This window comes from Dysidea avara, chromosome 8 (assembly GCF_963678975.1).
Source record: "Dysidea avara chromosome 8, odDysAvar1.4, whole genome shotgun sequence".
Taxonomy (NCBI): Eukaryota; Metazoa; Porifera; class Demospongiae; order Dictyoceratida; family Dysideidae; genus Dysidea; species Dysidea avara.
Window position 1 is genome coordinate 6712812 of NC_089279.1, and position 25201 is coordinate 6738012.

Here is a 25201-nt window from a genome sequence, read left to right on the forward strand (position 1 = left end):
TACAGTGTCTTCGATCAAACCTGTATTACACGTTTTGAAATCTAAAGTGCTTAAAGTCTGTGAAGGTGATGCTAATTTAACCAACTCACTTAAACAAAGGGTTTTGGATTACCTACTGAACAAGTATGATGATAATGATGTTGACGAGCTGTTGAATGTCTGCACTTACCTTGATCCAAGATTCAAGGGAGTGTACATTGAAAATGAAGTTGATCCTGCTTTAGTAAAGGATCGTTTGGCTAGAGAAGGCACAGAAATTATTCAAGATCAAGAGGGGGTTTCTGAACCAACTTCTAGTTCCCAGTCATCATCTGTGGTATCTAACCCTAGTATCAAGAAACGTAAACTCTCAAGTTGGCTCAAGGAGACAGTTGAACTACAATCATCATCCAGTACTCCTCAAACTCCAGATCAGAAAATAAAAAAGGAAATCGAAGATTATCTAAAGTTACCAATGTTAGATGCTGAAATGGATCCTCTGCAATGGTGGATGGTTCACATGGTAGTACTTCCCACCATGGCTAAACTGGCACAGAAGTACCTCAGTGTGTGTGCTAGCAGCTCACCTTCAGAGAGAATCTTTAGTTGTTCCGGCAACATAGTTTCTAAAAAGCGAACTCTTTTGAAACCAGAGAAGGTAAACATGTTGGTTTTTTTGAACAGAAACCTTCACTAGATGTTGACTATACCTACCTATCATCTACATGAACTACTATAAGAACTCATCACAACTTTTTTACAACTGTCATGATCAACTTATAACTTTTACAACTGTCATTTACTTATAACCTTTACAACTGTCATTAAATTATACTATAATTTTTACAACTTTTATATCACTAATCACTATACAGTGTTACTTGTGATACCATGCAGGCCTGTGGGTGTGCAGATTACAGGCATATCATGTATGTGTGTAGAATTATACAGTTTATGTGATATACCGGTATATCGTGATATACCGGTATATCGTGATACATTAGTACTATCGAAACCGGGTATAATTTTTCCAATACCGCCGAACTTTAATAGAGCATACATAAAATGTTCTAGAACAATCCGGTACTTCTTTTGGTAGACCTATGAAATTACAAACATTTGATTACAGGCAGATTTCAACTAGAAATTGCATTTATTAAGTGAGGTGATCAGCCAAGGTAGCAGTGGTTCAGTGGTTAAAGATGCAGGTGTTAGGTATGGAGGTCCCTGGTTTGAACTCTGGTAAGGCTTTTTTTGACACATTTGGTACACCTTTTTTACCCCGTAGTGAGTGCTCTATTAGAGTATCTCAATCCTGTAATTTTACATTTGTTTGGTTTTGGCTTTATAACTTTGTTACTGAAACTCTATTGCTATTCAAACTATAAAAAGGCACTGTTACAATGATCAGCCTATCTACACACCAATTTTCAAGTTATTCCTATACTCAGTTTACCCTGTAGCCATGACAGAAGTTTGATTTTTTACATGAATAAATGCTCATAACTCCTTGGATATTCCTACAATTCACAGCAAACTTGACACATGAATCCACCATTACATGCTCTTCATTTGTGCTAAAGATTAAAGCAATCGAGTCACACATTTGAATTTTATAGTAATTTTTGTAAAGTGTGTGAAAAGAAATCAAAGCCCCCGTATGGCATAAGAAGAAAATGAAGAAATAAATAATGAAACTTTGAACACCCATATCTCGAAAATGGCTATTGTGAATTTAATCAAATTTGCTGTGTGGTGTACCTCACCTGGCGGACAGCTATAATGCAAAAATGGTACGCTTTAGAGAAGGGGCCATAGAGCTATGCATACATGAAAAGGCTGTTTTCTTCCTTCCTGTAAATATACGCACGGTGTGGTGAGCTGACTTTTTTGGCCTTGATCAGTGTTATTCACGCTATGAAAGCATTAGCCTGTCACAATTCTGGTTAATTCACTGTAACAGCCATCGTGTAATTACTGTTATATGGAGCACACCCTGACTAGCCATACAATCTCCTTTGTCATTAAATAATTTTAAAATTATGCACCATAGTCGACAGACCATCAAAATTTGGTATAGGCATTGGGTAAGCATTAGTATGTATGTGTCAAATTGAATTTTCATGATTTAGCCAATGTTGTAGTCAACAGGTGTGTTACTATTGTTATCAGTAAAAAGGAAAGCATAGTATTGTTCTACAAAGTGGAATTGAAGCGACTTAGCGCTATGTTGATGCTCTTGGTCAATTGTTTAGAGTTATGTAGGTGTGAAATTAAGTCACAAAACTTTTCATACTAAAGCACCACAGAGTTAGCACACTAGCAAAGTTTTAAAATAGCTCATTAAGTATATGGGTTGTAACAAATTTGTTTTGTGCATCTCAACTTAATCGGTTCAGCACCACCTTAACATGGTATGAATGTCAAGACAAATACACAGCTCCAACACTAATACTGTTGAAGATGTTAAGGACCTACGTAGCATACTTCAGTAATACGTACAGAGTAACTTTCCCTTAATGCTTTCACTCTATGAACTTACTTTCACATACTCAACAGCTAACTTGATGTCTTTAATTTGTGCAATATTTGATTTACAAATCCCTATTACAACAATCTGAATAGCCCTTGGTCCCATTGAGTTGTGAGGGTCCACTGTACAGTGCACACATACAGTAGGCTTCATAAAAAACTTTATGTTTTGGACCGTATTACTATCGTATTATACTACGGAAGTCAAATTGCTATTAATTACGAATCATGTCACAAGCTATTACACGTACACTGCATAATATTATACCATACTGCTTCAATGCAATGTCGCCTCAAGCGAATTTAAGCAATAAAAACTATCTAATTTAAGGGCGTGGCACCCATTTTGCTCAAGAGTGTTCGTTAGGGATGAATATTCGTGAGCAAAACAGGTGTCACACCCTTTTATTAACAAATTTTTAATAGCTTACACCATACTAAGGCTCGTATGCAACTGTAGATCTTATGCTAATCCATGCATGTTGTTTCTTTCCTTGCAGGAAATGTACTTTATGTTGTTTGAACTTGTGAATTAGACAGAAAATAATCTCCCACCATAGTACATTGCGTATGTGTTGTGGTGGGTCATGTGAGTGTGTATGTATATATAAGACCTAAGGTGTGAATATATACATATCATTCTAGGTTGCTAGGTGCAACAGTGTGAAAGCTACTACTAGACTACTTTTTCGCTTAGTTAACTAGGATACTATTACTACTATCTCGTTGTTGCAGCATGCCGTTAACTTACTGACTTCCCCATTATATTAGTTTACCACGCCAGTCAGAATGGATGAGATGAAACAGCAAATGGAGGCCATCCTGAGAAACTTGGATGCACTCAAGGGCACCCATGATCAGAGCCGCCACAAGATGTCCACAAAGCTAGACCACCTGGAGAGAGATGTCACAGCTGGACAGGAGGAGACAGCGCAACTTGTAGTAAAACGGATAAAAAGGGAGTCAGCACAGCTGCAGTTTAAGCAAAAAGGGAATGAAAGGCAGTTCACCTTCAATGCCCAGCTAAACGACTCTGTCCAAACAGCAGTCGGGCTACTGGACAAGCTTAAGCCTGAGCAGCCACAAGCTGCGGCCATCCTGAAGACAGCTAAAGAGCAGCTGGAGGAAAGTATGAAGGCTATAATGGAGAGACAGAAACTAATCTGCTTCGCGGACCGCTCACAATACGGTTGGGGGGTGGTAGAGGAGTATTTACAGGAGGATATAACAAAAGATGAAAAGGAGTCCAAGAAATTTGCGGATGCAGAAAAGTCAATGGAGGTCAAAGTGCGTCGAAAGAGGACCGTGGATGATAGAGACTATGATGACAGAGACTCCCAACACACATGGCCAATGCCACCACCCACACCACCAATGTTTGTCCCCTACTACCTCCCCAGCTGTTAATGCCTGCCAGAGCATTTGGGCCAAGAGGACCCCCACCCCATATGCCAGGCCCTTGCTTTAATTGTTTACAGATGGGACACCTCAGGGCAGTGTACAATGGAGACAACCAGACCATATCCTTTGAAAGATGTGTTACTTACTAGTATTGTCAGTAAGCATGATGAAATCATTATTCCACACAAGGCTGTTGATTGTAGCTTTGCTGATACAACCCATAGTAGTGCCTGTAATACACCTTTGAATAAGGTGTATCTCGTTGACACGTTGGGGGTAACGTGTTACACGTTACCCCCAACTCTGGTTAATGTTTATTAATCAAAATATTTTTAAAAATTGTTTTGAGTTATATAGGCATGAAATTAAGTCACAAAACTTTTCATGCTGAACTAAAGCACCACAGGTTATCACAACAGCTGTCTAGGTGTAGTTTAAGTTGTATACTAGCAAAGTTTTGGGGGCACCTTAAAATAGCTCATTAAGAACAAATTTGTTTTGTGCAGCTCGACTTAATTGGTTCAGCGCCACCTTAACATGGTATGATTGAATTAATGCCTTAATTATAAGAACTTACTTTCACATACTCAAACACACTAACTTGATATCTTTAATATGTGAACACAAACACACATGTAATTAATAGGCACTCTCTACAAGGTGACTTGATCAAGCTGATCTCTCTACAGGAGAATTTTGTTTCTAACTGATCTCTACAGGGTGACTTGTTTCTAGCTGAACTCTCTACTGGGTGATTTATTTCCAGCAAATATTCTTACAGGGTGATATGTCCGTAGCTGATGATTCTATAGGGTAACTTTGTTAAACTAGGCGCACACCTGGTTTACTGAAATTGTTTTCCAAAAAGTGTGTGTGTGTTTGTATGTATGTATGTATGATGTATGTGTCGACCTTCAGTGCTGGTCACTGTAAAGTACTAATAATAATAAATACTTAGGTTTAAAGAAAGAAAATCCATTCCTCCTGGAGGAGACTGAGTGTGGCACTCGACTAGACATTGGGTGGCCTGCAGTTCAAATCCTGGGGTTGGAGGGATTTTTCCCCTTTCTTTGGCCCTATTCTGTTGTATGTACGTATGTATGTTTGTCTTTCCACACCCAGTCAGCAAAACTGTATTCGCTAAAAACAGCCCTTATGTGAGAAATAAATTCTATATATACATAGAACCTGTATTAATCTTCCAGGCAGCTAAGCTATGGTTTGAGCCAGGTAATACGTGCCGGTTTGAAATACGGATGAAGCGAGTTTATAAGGACACAGTGAAGGCTAGGCTCTACGGACATCAAATAGCTGAAAAACAACACAGCTGGCCCCCTACGCTATTGGATATAACAATTTCTTCGAGTTGAAAAGAGGGCGTACCCATACATACGTGAACAAAAATGAAGAGCAGCTTTGAGGCTTTGCCAGGAGAATTTGCGTAAGAAAATACTATAGACAAACTATAAAACACTAGTTCTGTGCATTATTAGTAAGTTAAAGTGGTTTGTTCGAGGTACACCTCCTTAGCAGTGTAATTACAAAATATTTCATTAGTTACAAAATAAAAATTACTAAATTACTGTGATGATTCAATTTTGTGTGTAGCAACAAACCAAAAACTATTGAAGAGCTTTTCTAAGGTGATTAATCCATCCATACACTGATTTTTAAATCATTCTACTGAGCAGTTTGTCTGGTAGGTGTGGCAAGTATTAGTTTTTTTTTATTACCTAATCTCAATTGCGTAATTGTTACACACTGTTGGTTGCTTTGCTATATCTTCATGGTCTTTAGCTCGATTTCTTTCAAACTACAAAAGGTTTGAGGTTCAATAGGTAACCTATCCATGTACCAATTTTCAGTTTCTTCCCATAAGCAGTTTACCCTGTAGGTGTGACAACATATTGGTGTTATTTTCTGTGAATAATTGCTGATTGCATCGTATTCCAACCAAACGTGGTACCAAGATGCGCCTTTACCTATATCCCCCTTCTGTGTGCCAAATTTCAAAGCAATCAGATATTGCATTCGTGTTTTATGGCAATTTTTGTAAGTGTGAAAAATACGAAGATAAAGAAAAAAACGAAAGAAACTAAGTTAATTTGTGAAGTCTCATATCTCGGGAATGCTAAAGCAATTTTGCTGAAATTTGGTATAGAAGAGTGGCTAATCAACAAATTATGATGAAATTGTTCACTTTGTGATAAAAGCGCCTGATTTTCTGTGGAAGTTGAGAAAGGTATACTATATTTGAGATATGGTGCCACGTCAGAATCATAGCGTTAGGGCATGTTTTGAAACTTTAAACTAGGTTATAAGCCCATTTCTAGCTGGTTGGGAAACCATACAAGTGCATTAAAAAAAATTTGGTGTGTTTTGCTTAAATAGCATGAATGTATCTCAAATTTTCAGAAAATCTTTCAAAATGTGATAAAATAACCTGTGTTTAAACACTTCTAATAAAGCAAATATTTCACTGTTAAAAGTACAGGTATGATCCAATATAAATAATGCATTGCATCTATGGCTTTATATACCATTACCCTCAGTGCTTCTTAACATGGCAAGCTAATGACCTGGATGGACACCTTGCTTGATCAGCTTTTAGATATTACCATTGTTTGCTTGTCTACCTGATGCAAAGCTTCAGTATATTCACTATTGAGCTAGCCCAGTACACTTTTGTGGCTTCACCAAAATACTTTTATTGATTTTACTTTTCAAGTTCTTTGAGCGTGATATGATTAGTAACTTTAATGACACCGTATCTACTATGAAATAGTATGAATATTGTACCAAGTTTGGTGCTTTTATCAAAAAGTGAACAATTTTTTCACTTAACCGCTCTACTAGTATGACATTGGCGGGTATGTCCACAGCAAAAAATCATCTTGTTTCGTAAAGGCAGCACGGAGCTATGAATGTGTGAAAATCGCGTTTTCTTTCTTCCTGTCATATACTCATGGTGTTGCATGCTGGTTTCTTGGGCCGCATGACACAAGGGCGGTGGAGCAGGCCAAAGAGTGAGGGGGCCAGGCCAGCTGTAAGTTGAAGACCAAAAAAAAAGTCACAGCCTGCTGACAATAGCTGCTCTCCACCAATTATTCTTCTTAATTATAACTACACATACGTAGCTAAGTAACTTGCTACACTGCTTCTCGGAATACTGTGACTGCTCTATTAGAGTATCCAGATCCTGACTGCTCTATTAGAGTATCTCGATCTTTTCTTACAAACAGTGTCCCATAAAAGTGGGGTGCCATGGCCCCCCATCTCCACCGCCTATGGCATGACACACTACCATGTGTCTTGAGATATTGTACCACTCAAATGCAACATCACTATGCACGGGTGTGAGTTATTAAAAATCTTGGTAATCAAAGGGCGTGGCACCCATTTTGTTCACGAGTCTTCATTGATACATCATACCGCTGTAGACTCATGAATGAAACAAGTGCCATGCCCTTTAATTTGCTAGATTTTTAACTCAGCAACATTGCGTTTGAATGGTACCATAAAGACATATTTGAAATATGATACAGTATAATTAGCAATATACCAGCATGGGCACTCAGGTGATGACTATTACAATAAAAGTGCTTAAACAAAGTGTAAATTTGTGACCAAATTTTGGAAAATCAGTCACATTTTACAACTGGAATATTTATGATTAAAAGAAGGTATTTCTCAGCTTTACGGAAATTAGATCAGTAGTCAGTACCCTGAATCACCAGAAATTCTGTGAAATGTCTTACTACGTGCATAAGCACTTTAGTGGTGAGCATATAAGGAGAGATTTCTCTGTATTTCAATTGTGACAATACATCAGATTTTCCAAAATCAAGTCACATTTAATCCCTACATTAGCCATTCTGTATGATTATCAAGGTCTAGTGATGTTATCGAAAGACCTTCACAAAAATTCTTGACAGAATTGTACAGGGGATTAAATTACTGATTAAAAATTCTATTTTCTTTTATACCACTCCTTACAGAGATTAATTGTGGTTTTAATTTCACATTACAAATTCCATTAATTCTACACACAATCACACACAATAACACACATACCTACAGAGCTTCAGCACTTCTTACAATTTTGCGCAAATGTGTAGTGTGGCTACATGCGTGTTTGCTGCTATATTCGATTATTCTCAAAGGCTATGTAACCACCTCTGTTAAAGAAATTTGTTGCGCGTACAGCAGTCTTGAGACATGATATGAGTATCCTACCACAGTAACAAATAGCTTATATAAACATGCATGCTTATACACATTCACACTACATCTTTTGTATGAAATTACAAGTGCTAAAAGCCCTGTACAATAGATCATACGTGTACCTAATAAAGGGTCCTAAATTGAAAGCCTGTGAATTGATGGACTATATAGCTGGCGTAGATTATCTAGATGGCGTAGATTATCTAGATGTATACTACTTTGACACCTCAGATCAAAGGAAACCAAAGAGTTATATATCACATATTACCCTGACCACAACTACCTTTGATGCTGAGGCAGTACAAAGCATCAGTTCCCTTTAATTATTTATAGAGATGCTTAAAGTTTTCCTTGTGAGTTTGAATTAGAGCTGCTTAAAGTTTAGCATTGTGGGTTTGAGTTAAACATGTTGGTTTAGTTATGGGCATTGTTGTGAAGCAAAAAGAATTGAGTGAGTCATCATTGCATAAGTTAGTTACTAAGCATCACTAAATGATCATTTTTGCAGTGTGGGGATTGTTTTTCTACAGAGTAAATTTCAACTGCATGAAAAGATGCCTCAAACATTCCCAACCTAATATCCAAGTGTTTATTTTAGCACCTTAGGTTACTTTATTCATCCACAAAGTGGTTATTTGTTAAAATGGTATCACTACAATCAGTGAAGCCCACAATCATTTCTTTTTTGTGTCCACAATTTAAACCCACAATCAATGTTTGCAAACCTCTGTATAAAAGTAATGTGGTGAATACAGGTTTGTCTTCCTTCACCTATTAGGTGAGCATGCCAGAGTAGTATATATTACTTATACCATGGCCACTCGGGATTTGCCTGATATATACATACAAGTTTAAGTAAAAATCAGGAATTTTCCATATGAATAGGGACTGCAGCAATAAAAAGCACTGAAACAAGCTGCTGAGACAAAACATAACTGAATGATTGCATTTTAATCCCTACTTTAACCATACATAGCAGGCTAAAGTAGGGATTAAAATTCAATCATTCAGTTGTGTTTTGTCTCAGCGGCTTGTTTCAGTGCTTTTTATTGCTGCAGTCCCTACTCATAAGGAAAATTCCTAATTTTTCTTACACTTGTTTGTGTACTTTTTTTGTAAACTTTATTGTTGAATAACTGTATTTAGTAATTCATGAATAACCTGCAATTCCCGAAATACGTAGCTAAATGTTCCTAAGGATGCGTATTTTTAACAAACCGCTTTAAACAACACATTACCCACAGAAGTATCTTTTCAACTGTTTTATCAAGACACACGGTAGTGTGTCGTGCGGCCCAAGAAGCCGGCGCGTAACACCCGTGAGTATATTGACAGGAAGAAAGAAAACGCAATTTTCGCACCTCCGTAGCTCTGTGCTTCCTTGATGAAACAAGACGATTTTTGCTGTGGACATGCCCTCCAACTGCAGCACTCCACATTCCAAATGTGAGCGAAATTGCTTCGCGCGTTCCCGAGATATGCGACTTCAAAAATTGGCTCAGTTTCTTCGTTTTTTTTTTCTTCTTATTCTTCTTATTTTTCTTTTTCTTGTCGCACACTTACAAAAACTGCTATAAAACTCGAACGCCATATCCGATTGCCTTGAAATTTGGCACACAGAAGGGGGATATAAAGGCGCATCTCGGTACCAACTTTGGCTGGAATACGATAAACAGGCAAAGAGTTATGAGCGATTATTCACGAAAAATAACACCAATATGTTGTCACGCCTACAGGATAAACCGCGTATGGGAAGAAGCTGAAAATCGGTGGGTGAATAGGTTAACTATTGAACCTCAAACCTTTTGTGGTTTGAAAGAAATCGAGCTAAAAACCAGGAAGATACAACGAAAAAACCAACAGTGTGTAACAATTACGCAATCGAGATCAGCTAATAAAAAAACGACTGCTTGCCACGCCTACCAGATAAACCGCTTGGGGTAACGCTTTGAAAATCGTTGTACAGATGGAGTAATCATCTTAGAAAGGCTCATCAATGGTGTAGAAGAATCAGACTTAAAGCCACGGAGTTATAACACGAAATCCAACTTGGTGCGGCAAGTGCGAGATCGAGATACTCTAATAGAGCAGTCATCCTAATAGAGCAGTCACCCTGAAGAGAATTTAAAAGATCAGCTAGAAATAAGAAACCTGTATAGAGATCAGCTACACACAAGTCACCCTGTAGAGAGATCAGCTAGAAGAAGTTACCTTGTAGGGAATTCATGCAACTATGGAAAGAGATAGTTCAGCTAGAAAAAATCACCTTGTAGAGTTCAGCTACAAAGAAACCACCATGTAGAGAGTTCAGCTACAAACAAATCGCCCTGTGGAGAGATCAATAGAAGAAGTTACCTTGCAGAGAGTTCAGCTACAAAGAAACCATCATGTAGAGAGTTCAGCTACAAACAAATCTCCCTTTAGAGAGATTAGCTAGAAGAAGTTACCTTGTAGAGAGTTCAGCTTCAAACAGATCACCCTTTAGATAGATCAGCTAGAAGAGGTCACCTTGTAGAGAGTTCAGTTACAAAAAAAGCACCATGTAGAGAGCTCAGCTACAAACTATTGACCTTGTAGAGACATCAGCTAGAAGAAGTTACCTTGTAGAGAGTTCAGCTACAAAGAAACCATTCTTTAAAGAGCTCAGCTGCAAACAAATCACCTGTATAGAATTCAGCTACAAATAAATCACCCTGTAGAAAGATGAGCTAGAAAAAGTTACTTTGTAGAGAGTTCAGTTACAAAGAAACCACCATGTAGAGAATTCAGCTACAAACTAGTGACCCTGTAAAGACATCAGCTAGAAGAAGTTACCTTGAGAGAGTTCAGCTACAAAGAAACCATTATTTAAAGAGCTCAGCTGCAAACAAATCACCTATACAGAATTCAGCTACAAACAAATCACCATGTAGAGAGATCAGCTAGAAGAAGTTAACTTGTAGAGAGTTCAGCTACAAAGAAACCATCATTTAGAGAGTTCAGCTTCAAACAAATCACCTGTAGAGAGTTCTGCTACAAACAAATCTCCCTGTAGAGAGATCAGCTAGAAGAAGTTACCTTGTAGATCGTTCAGCTACAAACAAATCACCCTGTAGAGAGATCAGCTAGAAGAAGTTACTTTGTAGAGAGTTCGGCTACAAAGAAACCACCATGTAGAGAGTTCAGCTGCAAAGAAATCACCCTGTATAAAATTCTGCCACGAACAAATTGTCCTGTAGAAAGATCAGTTAGAAGAAGTTACCTTGTAGAGAGTTCAGCTACAAAGAAACCATTCTGTAAAGAGCTCAGCTGCGAACAAATCACCTGTACAGAATTCAGCTACAAACAAATCACCCTGTAGAGAGATCAGCTAGAAGAAATTACTTCGTAGAGAGTTCGGCTACAAAGAAACCACCATGTAGAGAGTTCAGCTGCAAAGAAATCACCCTGTAGAAAATACAGCCACAAACAAATTGCCCTGTAGAAAGATCAGTTAGAAGAAGTTACCTTTTAGAGAGTTCAGCAACAAAGAAACTACCCTGTAGAGAGATCAGCTAGAAGAAGTTACCTTGTAGATCGTTCAGCTACAAACAAATCACCCTGTAGAGAGATCAGCTAGAAGAAGTTACCTTGTAGAGAGTTCAGCTACAAAGAAACCACCATGTAGAGAGTTCAGCTGCAAAGAAATCACCCTGTATAAAATTCTGCCACAAACAAATTGCCCTGTAGAAAGATCAGTTAGAAGAAGTTACCTTGTAGAGAGTTCAGCTACAAAAAAACCATTTTGTAAAGAGCTCAGCTGCAAACAAATCACCTGTACAGAATTCAGCTACGAAAAAATCACCCTGTAGAGATCAGCTAGAAGAAGTTACCTTGTAGATAGTTTGACTACAAACAAATCTCCCTGTAGAGAGATCAGCTAGAAGAAATTACCTTGTAGAGAGTTCAGCTACAAAGAAACCACCATGTAGAGAGTTCAGCTGCAAAGAAATCACCCTGTATAAAATTCTGCCAGAAACAAATTGCCCTGTAGAAAGATCAGTTAGAAGAATTTACCTTTTAGAGAGTTCAGCTACAAAGAAACCATTCTGTAAAGAGCTCAGCTGCAAACAAATCACCTGTACAGAATTCAGCTACAAACAAATCACCCTGTAGAGAGATCAGCTAGAAGAAGTTAACTTGTAGAGAGTTCAGCTACAAAGAAACCATCATTTAGAAAGTTCAGCTTCAAACAAATCATCTGTAGAGAGTTCAGCTATAAACAAATCTCCCTGTAGAGAGATCAGCTAGAAGAAGTTACCTTGTAGAGAGTGAAGCTACAAACAAATCACCCTATTGAAAGATCAGCTAGAAGAAGTCACCTTGTAGAAAGTTCAGTTACAAAGAAACCACCATGTAGAGAGATCAGCTACAAACTAGCCACCTTGTAGAGACATCAGCTAGAAAAGTTACCTTGTAGAGAGTTCAGCTACAAAGAAACCATTCTGTAAAGAGCTCAGCTGCAAACAAATCACCTGTACAGAATTCAGCTACAAACAAATCACCCTGTAGAGAGATCAGCTAGAAGAAATTACCTTGTAGATAGTTCAGCTACAAACAAATCACCCTGTAGAAAGATCAGTTAGAAGAAGTTACCTTGTAGAGAGTTCAGCTACAAAGAAACCATTCTGTAAAGAGCTCAGCTGCAAACAAATCACCTGTACAGAATTCAGCTACAAACAAATCACCCTGTAGAGAGATCAGCTAGAAGAAATTACTTCGTAGAGAGTTCGGCTACAAAGAAACCACCATGTAGAGAGTTCAGCTGCAAAGAAATCACCCTGTAGAAAATACAGCCACAAACAAATTGCCCTGTAGAAAGATCAGTTAGAAGAAGTTACCTTTTAGAGAGTTCAGCAACAAAGAAACTACCCTGTAGAGAGATCAGCTAGAAGAAGTTACCTTGTAGATCGTTCAGCTACAAACAAATCACCCTGTAGAGAGATCAGCTAGAAGAAGTTACCTTGTAGAGAGTTCAGCTACAAAGAAACCACCATGTAGAGAGTTCAGCTGCAAAGAAATCACCCTGTATAAAATTCTGCCACAAACAAATTGCCCTGTAGAAAGATCAGTTAGAAGAAGTTACCTTGTAGAGAGTTCAGCTACAAAGAAACCATTTTGTAAAGAGCTCAGCTGCAAACAAATCACCTGTACAGAATTCAGCTACGAAAAAATCACCCTGTAGAGATCAGCTAGAAGAAGTTACCTTGTAGATAGTTTGACTACAAACAAATCTCCCTGTAGAGAGATCAGCTAGAAGAAATTACCTTGTAGAGAGTTCAGCTACAAAGAAACCACCATGTAGAGAGTTCAGCTGCAAAGAAATCACCCTGTATAAAATTCTGCCAGAAACAAATTGCCCTGTAGAAAGATCAGTTAGAAGAATTTACCTTTTAGAGAGTTCAGCTACAAAGAAACCATTCTGTAAAGAGCTCAGCTGCAAACAAATCACCTGTACAGAATTCAGCTACAAACAAATCACCCTGTAGAGAGATCAGCTAGAAGAAGTTAACTTGTAGAGAGTTCAGCTACAAAGAAACCATCATTTAGAAAGTTCAGCTTCAAACAAATCATCTGTAGAGAGTTCAGCTATAAACAAATCTCCCTGTAGAGAGATCAGCTAGAAGAAGTTACCTTGTAGAGAGTGAAGCTACAAACAAATCACCCTATTGAAAGATCAGCTAGAAGAAGTCACCTTGTAGAAAGTTCAGTTACAAAGAAACCACCATGTAGAGAGATCAGCTACAAACTAGCCACCTTGTAGAGACATCAGCTAGAAAAGTTACCTTGTAGAGAGTTCAGCTACAAAGAAACCATTCTGTAAAGAGCTCAGCTGCAAACAAATCACCTGTACAGAATTCAGCTACAAACAAATCACCCTGTAGAGAGATCAGCTAGAAGAAATTACCTTGTAGATAGTTCAGCTACAAACAAATCACCCTGTAGAAAGATCAGTTAGAAGAAGTTACCTTGTAGAGAGTTCAGCTACAAAGAAACCATTCTGTAAAGAGCTCAGCTGCAAACAAATCACCTGTACAGAATTCAGCTACAAACAAATCACCCTGTAGAGAGATCAGCTAGAAGATATTACCTTGTAGATAGTTCAGCTACAAACAAATCACCCTGTAGAAAGATCAGTTAGAAGAAGTTACCTTTTAGAGAGTTCAGCTACAAAGAAACCATTCTGTAGAGAGCTCAGCTGCAAACAAATCACCAGTACAGAATTCAGCTACAAACAAATCACCCTGTAGAGAGATCAGCTAGAAGAAATTACCTTGTAGATAGTTCAGCTACAAACAAATCACCCTGTAGAAAGATCAGTTAGAAGAAGTTACTTTGTAGAGAGTTCAGCTACAAAGAAACCATTTTGTAAAGAGCTCAGCTGCAAACAAATCACCTGTACAGAATTCAGCTATGAACAAATCACCCTGTAGAGAGATCAGCTAGAAGAAGTTACCTTGTAGATAGTTCAGCTACAAACAAATCTCCCTGTAGAGAGATCAGCTAGAAGAAATTACCTTGTAGAGAGTTCAGCTACAAAGAAACCATCATGTGGAGAGTTCAGCTGCAAAGAAATCACCACTGCCCAAATTTCAAGGCAATAGCTCTTTCCAATCTGAAGTTATCAATTGTCAAAGTTGGCAAATTGGATATGTGTGGAAGGCCCCTTTTCGCAAATCCGGTCACATATGTATTATATATATATAATTTGTACATTTACTGATAAAATATTTAAAGTACATTTTTCTTCTTCCTGTAGTAAAGAAAAAAAACATAGGTTAAAGAAGTCCCAAAGCTGGCCATAGGCCGGCTTTGGGGTATACAAATACAAAAAGAAATGAAATCTAATCCAAAACAGCCAAGCTGTAAAAAAAGTGTGCGGCCCTCAGAAAGGCTATGGTGAAAAAAGATGTGAAATCCAAGGTGGCGGCCAAGAAATGGCTGTGATGGTAGGTTAATGGTAAAAATTTTAATAACGACAATTCAGGTGAATTTTTGTGCCGCTTCACAAAATTTACCTAAATTGTCATTATTAAAATTTTTACCATTAACCTACCATCACAGCCATTTCTTGGCCGCCACCTTGGATTTCACATCTTTTTTCACCATAGCCTTTCTGAGGGCCGCACACTTTTTTTACAGCTTGGCTGTTTTGGATTAGATAGTGTGTTACAGTATTATTTTCCACTAATTCTCTCAACAAAGCCTCAGGGCTGCTCTTACTTTTAGTTTGCGTAAGTACGGGTCACGCCCACTTTCTAGACGACGAGATACTCAAACCTATGAAGCTTACTACAGTGTTTTTCAGTTGTAGTACACCTGAAAAGTGCTCTGGGAAAGCTACCCATAAAGTCTGTAGAGAGGCGCTATATACACCCGATTTTTAAACTCTGAAAAGAAACCACCTTCGAGCCAAAGCAAACACCCTATCCCTCATGCGTGTAGTTTCTCAACCGGCAATGTTGAACAGGCAACAGCATATCCCAAGGTGTATCCCAACATTAAAATCACATGCTCGCTACATTTATGCTACACGTTTATTCCAATATGTTGGGGCACTGTGGTGTGTGTGCTTTGATGGAAGCCATACCAATGAGCGATGGCCACAATAAAGAAGGATCAAAGATAAAACAGTCAGACAGTAGTGCATACATTGTAGGTATTTAATATTGTGAAAGGTTTTTTTGCCACAAAATTCAAAGTTGCCAAAGAAGCAAGGCTGAAGCTGTAGCCAGTTTTCCACTACGCCTTACTGAACGCATCAGGCAGGCAGTGAGGCAGTAGAAAATTCACTAAAATAAATTTTTTTTTTAATTTCGTAGCACCTAATCAGAAACATTTCAGGTCGTTCTGAAGACACATTATTTTGGGCTTGTTTATACCTGACCAATACTGTGAAGTGGCCATGAAGGATTTCTGGAGATAATTTTCGATAGATTTTTCTTTGTGGACCACGCCCACACCTTCATCGTCCCTACTATACAGTACTATTGTACTGTATGATATACACCTTTAGTGCAGGCCACTGTATAATAATAATAATCACACAGTACTATAGTACTGTATAGTAGGGACCACAAAGGAGTAGACGTGGCCCACAAAATAATATCACCCGAAAACCAACCTCAATTTTCCCAGACGACGATGAAGCAGTATTGGTTAGGTAAACTAACCAAAAAAGCTTTCAGATCAACCCAAAACACCTTCAACAAGTTGCTACGGAATTTAAAATTTTTTTTATTCAACGGAATTTTCTACTGACTGACTGAGTAACTGACTGATGCCTTCAGACAAGCATAACTCAATAACAGCTAAGGCTACAGGCTTGATTTTTTCACTGTTCGAATTGCTTCAGCCTGACAGGTGCCTTTTGGCATACCGCAGTACATACAATGCATTCTTCATGGACTTACCAGTGTCCTCCTTTGTGTCCCATTCATCTTTGCTGACAGCGAAAAGTGTCGATTTGGTGATAGCACATGATGACTTCCCTTCGTAATGGAAATCGTCCATATTTTTCATAGTGGCTATTTTAAAAGTAGATGTGCTTTTCAAACAGTTCTTGATTCGTACTGCTGTGTAATGGGTTGAACATAGCCAACAGTGAAGCATAATGGATACTTGGTGGGGTCTATTCTACGGAACGGAATCCATGGAACGGAATCCACGGAATGGAACGCTTTCTCAAATTGAAGCTTGCAGCTTACCATTGCTGAAACTGCCCTTACAAGTTATCAGTGGCACCTCCAGTGGGTGATTAAACATAAGATAAAAAGAATTAAACGATCGATTGTGGGTTCTTGTTGGTTGTCATTAGTAATGAAGTATTAATTGTGGGATGAGCTGTATCAGTGATGTTCATCCATGGTTCATCTACGGATATATCAAGAAGGGCATTTTATGTGAGCTGTTTTGTTTATTTTGACTTTAGAAAACAGTCTGGGCCAGCTTTTCAAGTCATAAGTCAGTGTACAAATAAAGCAAGCAGGAAGATACTGGTAACAGGAAAGAGCCAGCTGAATTAAAACTTGAAGAATTTTGTGCAGTATGTGAGGAGCAAATATTTTGGCAGACCACAAGGAGGCTATATTCTGCAAACATCACTGAAGTGTATGCATGGAGTTATTAAGAGCCGGTGCAGTGGACTAGCGCTGTATTCAATAATGAACTGATTTTTTCTTTTGCACAAATTCAAGGATGTGTCTGACTGCTAGCCTTGAATCAGGCTAAATGCCAAAACTCCAAGATCAACCAGATCTCAATTATAAGCCTTCTCATGTGAAACCATGCCATAGCCACGAGGCATACTTGATTTGGACCAAGATGCGTGTGTAATTTCAATGTATCTAGTCAGACCTGAAATGGAACACTCACATTAATTACATACCACCTAAGAATCCTAGGATTTCTTCACATGCTTCACTTTAAACACAACAGGTTAAATTTGTTCGTCTATTTTCAAGTGATACCCAATCCAGCTGGTCCATAAAATTACAGTGGGATCACATGTATTTGTTACAGTGCGGGCTGCTCTGTGTTGGATCTACTCTAGAGTTGAGATTTCAAGGTAGACTGCTAATGTACCGACAATGTTGTAGCATATTCAAGTGGAGGACAACTGGATACAGTATTGCTAGATTATTTATGTATACAAGTTTTTCATAATGAAATTGATATCCCATTTTGATTTGTACCTCCACTTTGCAACACATCCAAGAACAAGAAGTTACCACCCTTTTAAACTCCAACCACTGTTGTTAATTAACCAAGATCTCACCAGTCTTTGTTTTTTCCATCTAAAATTTTGCTTTGGAACAATAATTGTCTAAAGGCTCTAATTCATATTAAGTATTTAAATCTGTAATTCACCTTATTGTAGTTGTACTAATTTAATTGATTTGTTTGTATGTTTTCTTCATTTTCCTTTGAAGTTTTACAGTATAGATAAACAAAGATGTGTTTTCTCTCCCATCTTATTCTAGGATTTCTATTGACTAAGAAAATTTTAATTATTTGTATACAGGCTCAAAATATAAAAAAAGTGAATTAATGTTATACAGTCAGTTTGCTTTTGGATATTTAATGTCTCCAACCACAACAAAAATTTGATGAATCCATGCATCTCATCACTGGTCGTCTGAACATTATGAAAGTGATACCTCACTCAATCGACCATATATACTATTTGATCTGTTTATTAGACTGAATAAAGTCATGATCACCTAGCCTTTTCTTGTCACCAGTACCTTTCTAGTTAATTTCTCTATGGATATTATGCTCTGAAACTGAAGAAATTGAGTGGTCTTCTGAACTATTTATCTTGTCAAGATCAACAGAAACAACTGACATCCAATCAGCTACTGTATTGTAGTAATAAAACTTGCCTTGGTCATGCAATAAATGAATTGAAGAGACCTGCTTGATATATCAGGTAGTAGAACAATCACTGCATGAGACAGCTATTAATATTTTATTATTATCCTATTCCATTTTCCTAGAGGTTCCACTGATAAAAAGCAATTTCAGCAATGATAGCAGCTAGCCAAGCTGCAAGTTTTGATTCAGAAAGCATTCCATTCTGTAAAATAGACCCCATCCTGGATTCAACTTACTTCTCAGGCTGAGATATCTGGCATTAGTCCACTACTCGGTTAATGAACCATTCTTCATACAATAGAGCCTCCTTGAGGTATCTGAATGTTCGCTCCTCACACACTGCACAAAATTCCTTTGCTTCTCAAACAATGCACAAAATTCCTGTGCTTAGACTGAGTTGATTCAGCTTGTCACCATACTTGTTTTCTTTGTAGTGTAGCTATAGCTATACTATTGATGTATGCTGATTAGAAAGGCTGGGCCCCAGACTATACATTCTAAAGTCAAAGTAAGCAAAAACAACTCACATACTAGTAAAAACAAGTGCTCTTTCCTCATACATGTCATAAAACCACCATACCCACACAACAACTGGAGATGTGTAGCTGCCAAGTGTGGCTACCAGCTCATATCATGTAACACACTAGATACCAAAGCTTACAAACCACAGTGACAAAAACAAATCCAACTAGTACGTGACCTAGGAGGGTGGGGGCCTGCACAGTGCAATTAATTTAGGAATCACTGTGCCCGAGAGAGACCGAGGGAAAAAACTGAACAGGCTAATTTGCTCTTTTTTTTTTGCCTGTCCGGAAAAAACCATGTGCGTCCACCCCCCAATGAAAACTGCATGGAAAGAAAAAAAAAATGTGTGCATAACAGTTCAGTTCAAAACTCTCCTTTCTCCAGGATCTGCCAATCAGCTTAGGAAAATCACCATGGGGGTGGGTGGATGGGAGGTAGCCTACACTTAAAACGACAGCATAGAATTAAACATGTGTTCACACATACTCAGTATATACACACTCCACCTCATGCACGTGCACCCTCATTACGTATTCCGGAAAGAGGTTATTTTCCGTCTAATTCGCAAGCTCAACCGACATAAAATACACATACATTAAGTTCCCTACTTGATACATCCGAAGATGAACACACTGAGTCAGCCATTCCCATAATTAGTACTTCATTACTAATGACAACCAACAAGAACCCACAATCGATCCTTAAATTCGTTCTAACTTTCTTAGGGTGCGTTTGATTACTTGCTGGAAGTGCCACCGATAACTTGTACAGCAATGGTAAGCTGCAAGCTTCAATTTGAAAAAGCATTCCGTTCCGTAGTTTAGTCCATCATTCTGTTCCGTTCCGTTCCGTAGAATAGACCCCACCCGGATACTTCACTTTTCAGACAATAATTAATATACAGTGGAACCTGTGTTACGGTCACCTGGATTAAGCGGTCACCTCTGCATAACGGCCATGGACACGAGGTCCCAAATATTTTCCCATACAAATGTATGCATTGTTGTCTGCATTAAGCGGTCACCTGTCTAACGCGTATAACGGCCAACCAAGAATTCGCCTATGAATCACTGTATACATAACTTTCTCTTTCATATAGCGGTCGCTACCTTTTATGGTGGCTTGTTAAGCCAACTGTCTGGCACTACAGCACCGTTTCAATTAATGCACAATTATCACACTTCCTTCCTTTCAATGAATACTATATAATCTATCAGGCTTCATTGCTTAAACGTATTCAATTGCTATAACCAACATTCATAACAAGCTCATCTTGTCCTTTCTGTACTAAAATATTACTGCATTGCGGTTGGCGCGAGCCTCTTAATAATAATCACTCATTTATAACGGCCATAGCCACTAAAATGCTGCTGACCACCTTATACAGGTTTTCTCTATAACAGCCACCTGTATATAAAGGCCAGATATATCTGGTCCCAAGGTGACCATTATAGACAGGTTCCACTGTAATTGGGGCATGCGGCACAATCTCTTTCTATTGGTATGTGTGGTTTGCAGAGGTGCTTTACAAACAGCTCTTGATTTGAAATGCTGTACAATGGGTCAGGGCTAGAGCCCACGGTCTGGCCAATCAAATTATTTACAAAAAAAGTTAACAAACAAGTACAAAAAAAATTTGGAATTTTCAACTAGAGTAGGGACCATAGCACATCGATAAAAAATACTGAAACAAGTTGGAGTAGTCCGTGATATTAAATCACAGTAAAACAATTAGAAGTGTCATATCCCTACTGTGCATTTCCGTTGTGGTATCTTGAGCACAGTAGGGATATAACACTTCTTATTGCTTTACTGTGATTTAATATCATGGACTACTCCAACTTGTTTCAGTACTTTTTATTGATGTGCTATGGTCCCTACTCTAGTTGAAAATTCCAATTTTTTTATTTACTTGTAATAATAATAGCACCACACCTGTGGTTGAGATCAAAAGCGCCACACTGTGGTATATAACTGATATACCACGCTTTGTGGCTACGCTTACCATATATGGTGTAACTTCACACATTCCATGAAATCCTTATCTAAACGGTAAACAAGTCTCTAATAACAAACGCCTAAATCAACCAACAATTATTCACCTGAGCAATTTTCGATGAACTCTTGTCTCCTTCACTAACTCTTGTCTCCTTCACTAACTTCAATAATCACGAGAAGATGGGCGTGGCACCACTATAGAGTCTAAAACACCTGATCCATCAAGGATTTCAAGTCTCTAATACTGACAAGAGCCTAGAATCATTTACCTGAGCAAGGAGGATTTCGACGAACTCTTATCTCTTTATAACTCTTGTCTCCTTCACTAATCGTGAGTAGGTGGGTGTGGCACCACGAAAGAATCTGAAACATCTGATCCATCAAGGATGCCTACTCAACAGGTGCTGTTTCACTATACCTTGCTATCTATAATCATTTCATCTACTGGGGTGTAGAATATAACAGTTATAACACAATTACTCGGGATATGACAAAAACATACACACGAGTGCCGCAGGTGCAAGTACGTATATTTTTGTCATATCCCTTGTAAGTGTGTTATAACTATAAAATATCAGGCAAATCCCTCATGGCCATGGTATAACTATTAAATGTAGACTAGCTAAGTCATCAATGCTGAAAGTTAACTACTCTTTTAAAACCTCAAACATTTAAAAGATTCAACTTATTAAACTTGTAGGTCTTGGAAATAGCACCAGCATGCTCACTGCTGTTCCAGATCAAAAGTCACATGTATGGGGTGACGGTAATGTTATATTTTACTGCAACATAAGCAAAAACAGATAACTTGTGTTTGTTCATGGTACAGAAACAACACAAAAATACTGTTAATCTAGAGCTAAATCTGATAGCATATCAGAGTTTTGCTTTACTGTTTACTGCAGTGATTAAAATGAGCGTAAAAGTGTTCTTTAATGATAATGATTTTGTAGCACTTTTTTACCTAATGTGTTTCAATGCAATTTATCTGAATTATTCAAACTAGTCAGGTTTTCACTCTACGGGTTACATTTACTGATGTTTGTACTTTCTTTACCAAGTTAGCACAGACAATATTCCATAGCCAGCTGGTATATAAGTGACTAACATTGCATGGTCAAACTGGTAGACTATATACTACTAGGCTTGAGTCTATTATGCTCCAAAATTTGCCTACTATGCTTTTTGGCATTTCCCCAATTTTTTTTTGCCTATTATGTTTGTTTTTGTGCTTTTCAGAAATGAATTATGCTTTTATTTTGTGTGTGTGTGTGTGCAGAGAAATTCTTCATATGTATGATATAATGTAAATGGATAAGTGTCAATTCAACTGCAACATACAAATAATAGAAATAACTTGAAATTTGGATGCGCTACAGAGTTTACTAGGCATATTAGAGCAACAGTGCATATCTATAGTCCCTTAAAAGCTATAAGAATTTTATTGTCTAATATCTTTGTAGCTTTGTATGCAAATAATTATGTATAAAATACTATGCATGGCTTCTGATTGATCTGAGATCTGAGATGTAGTAATTGGTATTCAAAGGACAGCAACTTCTCAGTATATGTGACTTGCATTCATTTCAATAACATATTAGTCTCCTCGGAACAAACACACTTAAATGGTTCTCATTCTCTCTGTTGCATGCAATGACTGTTCTATTAGAGTGTTTAACTGACTGTTCTATTAGAGAATCTCGATGGTTTGATAGTCCAGTCTCACTGCAGACCTGCAGAGACTTCACTATTTTCAATATCCAGACATTCACTAGCCATACTGACTCACCACTTACTTTACTATCATCAGAGCTTCTATTATAGCTATGCAATGTCTTCCAATCGAGCTTCCAATGATCATATCACATTTTAATCAAAATCGGACGATGAGACGCTTTATGAAATACCAAGTACAATGATTGAAGCTCACCTAAACTGCTTTGCCATGCCTTGGTACTAGTTGGCACATGACTACGTGTGTCCTATAAAACTCAAACCCACAATGAAAAGCATTAATCAGTAGAGTGTAAACTTGTATTAGCTAAGACTGTAGTGCATCGTTGTCAAGGATCATTTCACCATCCAAAACAGGCCAGCCATTGACTTTGTGACTGTTATAATTAGTGTGTAGGAAATTTCCCGTCATGCTCTTAATTATGCTCCATTATGCCAGCATTATACTTTATGTTTTTCATCCCCTATTATACCAAAAATTATGCTGGCATAATTGATGCAAGCCTATATACTACCCCAAAAAATGTAGTCATAATATGAGTGTTTTGACAGAAAGAATGAATAGTTAATCTACTTCACACTACGATGAATATAGAGGAATCTGATGTGTAAATTTATGGGATGATGTTATGCCATGTGATCAGCCACAAGTAGTATCTGAAAATGAGCGAAAATATTATACTCCCTTTATCCTGGGCACAAGAAATATCTTAAACACAACTCAGTAATGGTTATTGAATACTAGTCACCAAGAAGTTTTAGACCAAATGTGTAATTTGTTCTACGCTGCAGTTAAGCCATAATACTCCTCACAATGAGGATATAAACTGCTTAACAATATATTCATTCATTTTTCTGTATTACATATACCAATAATTAAAAATATATTAATCTGTCAAACGAGATCCCACCCTTATCAGATCCATCCAAGATGGAACTCTGTCAAAGTGACCTGATGATGACTAAACACTACGAGTGCAGGCAATGGCAGAGCAGAACAATGACAGAGCAGAACACTGACCAATAACAATAATGCCAGTCCACAATAACGGACAACTGTCCCATGAACAAAAGGGAAGCTAAACATTAATAGAAATGGTGGCTTCATGAGCCAGACCCCTGGTAACTGTAAACACAAGAGAAGTGAATGAAACATATTCCACCTCCAGAATTCAATGGCCATAAGCACTGATGTACCAAGGTGTAGTGAGGCTCTAAAGAGAAGGTACAGAAGATGTTTACTACACAACTTACTGTTAGAAGATAAATATGGACAGTTAATGTCAAATCCATCAACCTGAAAGATGTGGTTTATATGGTGGCTAGAACATGGGATGATATTCCTACATCAACTTTCAAAAAATTGTGGAATAAACTGTTGAAGTTTGTGGAGCAAGATAAAGATCAAGGGGTCACTGATACAACATCAACAACACAAAACATGTCTGGGGAAGTGGATGTTACTTCTGAGAATGATCATGTTGCATGTTGAAAGATGTTGTATTCTCTACTCAATGGTATAGTCTCGTGTACAAGACGGTTTATGTGGGGTGGTAATAAACCATCTGGTCACTGTTGCACACTTTCCATGAACTCACTGGAATGCAATTAAATTACATCACGGTATTGTTTTGCACCAAGGATGATGTAATAATCGTTCCGATCACCTCTGAGAACAGACTAAGATGAAAATTGTACTGGTAATGTCCTGGTGACATATTTGAAACATTGTTGAACTTGTTCCTTGACAATTCTGCCAAGTCACAAATCCGTAGAGAACCATAATCGTTCCTATACCAACACTTTTAAGAGTTCTGATTTGGGAACAAATATATAAGTCCATGGCATTGTTAAACTTTCGAAAAAGCAATCTGCATTCTAGATTCAGTTCTTTATAACACTAAGAATTTGAATAATTGGCGTTTGTTTCGTCACAGAGTCCGCGAAGCAATCTGATTGGTTCTACCAAAATTCTGGCAGTGGTCACAAAATGCGTGCAACAGTGACCAGACGGTTTATTTGCTGCTCCCCCACAAACTGTCTGGCACGCGAGACTGTCAATGATATATCTGATCAAGAGATTTCTGAATGGTTGGATCAAGATTTTGATGACCCAGGATATCAGTATCTTTCTGATATAGAAATTGTTGAGTAAGTCACCACCACTCCAGAAGAAATGGTAATTGATGACTCTTTTCAACAAGTTGCCACATGTGAAAAAGTGACCAAACTTATAGACAAATGTTTAACATGGTATGAATGTCAAGACAAACACACAACTCCAACACTAATAGTGTTGAAGTATGTTAGGGACTTACGTAGCTGTACAAAAACACTTCAGTAATGCAAAGCAACTTTCCCTTGAAACTTTCACTAAACTTAATCCCAGAAACTTACTTTCACATGTTCTAAC

General features: G+C 37.9%; 1 long non-coding RNA gene across 2 annotated transcripts in view; it reads right to left on the bottom strand.

Annotated features, from left to right (window-relative positions):
• The window catches only part of LOC136264247 (uncharacterized), a 60915-nt gene that overhangs the window by 33142 nt on the left and 2572 nt on the right, over positions 1-25201 (bottom strand). The gene's annotated exons all lie outside the window — the stretch shown is intronic.